Source organism: Chrysochloris asiatica, unplaced genomic scaffold (assembly GCF_000296735.1).
Source record: "Chrysochloris asiatica unplaced genomic scaffold, ChrAsi1.0 scaffold03129, whole genome shotgun sequence".
Lineage (NCBI taxonomy): Eukaryota > Metazoa > Chordata > Mammalia > Afrosoricida > Chrysochloridae > Chrysochloris > Chrysochloris asiatica.
Window position 1 is genome coordinate 161 of NW_006411647.1, and position 1,333 is coordinate 1,493.

Here is a 1,333-nt window from a genome sequence, read left to right on the forward strand (position 1 = left end):
CATTGGCTAGCTAAAGTGAGGGAGCGATAAAGGCACAAAGTGACTGGCTTACAAAGTTTCAAGAGGGAGTTTAGTTTAAGAGTGTTGGGGGCAAGAAAGAATCCCTACTGAATAGTTTTCATCTTTTCTAAATGGGTCTGGTAAAACGAGATGGGAATAAGATTTGTAAGATTCAATAGTGAATAACTGTTATCATGACTAACTGCGACTGTCACAATTGTAAAGGTAGTTTTGTCACAAAAACAGAGGAGTGGTTAATCTTACAGTCCAGAAACAGAGGACCCTAGGACCACCAAGGGAGAAGAGCACAAGCAGAATGTGGGACCTTATCCAGAGAAGCAGTGACGCCAGAGATGGAGGCTAAGATGGGGATATGGAAAGAGGCAGCAGCTGAGGACTCCAGATTCATTGGATGAGAGGGACTAAGAGCCGGTGGCCAGGAGGCAGACTTGCAGAATGTGCTCTTTGGAGGTGTAAATCATTATATATGCCTGATTGGTTTTTGTTTTGTTTAATTTTTAAAAAAAGCTAAAGTGAATAGAGAGAAATACTGAGAGAGAGATTATAATCATTGTAATGAAACAAGGTATATGATTTGTTGAATGAAAAACTGATGGTCTGCCCTGTAAACTTTTACTCAATCCACAATAAAAACCTTTTAAAAAAAAATCTAATAAACACAAAACCATTAACATAAAAAAAGAAAGAAATCAAAGGAGGTATTACATTAGCTAAATCTGCTGCACAAGACTTTTTTATAACCTTTGATTACAAAGATGTCAATTTGAGTACTAAGGTGCTCCTGATTTCATATTATCTTAAATAGCCTTATAAGCATGTGAAAGCTGGACAGTGAATAAAGGATACCACAGGAGAATTGATACATTTGAATTATAGTACTGGAGGAGAATGTTAAAAGTACCATGGACTGAAAAACGAACAAACAAATGTCTGGTGAAAGTAGTACAGGCTGATTGCTCTTTGGTAACTGGGGTGGTCAGATTTCGTCTCTAATATTTCAGACATATCATCAGGAGGGATCAGTCCCTGGAGAAAAACATCATGCTAGATAAAATGTAGAGTCAGCAAAAAAGAGGAAGACTTCCAATGAGATGGACTGACACAGTGACAGTAGTATTGGCTCAAGCTTAGCAATGATTATGAGGTTGTCACAGGGCCAGGCAGTGTTTTGTTCTATTGTCATAAGGTCCGTATGAGTTGGTACTGAATTGACAGTACCTAACAACAACAAGCTCTGGTAGCGTAGTGGTTACGAATCGGGCTGCGAACCTTAAGGTCAGCGGTTCGAAACTACCAGGTGCTCCGCGGGAGA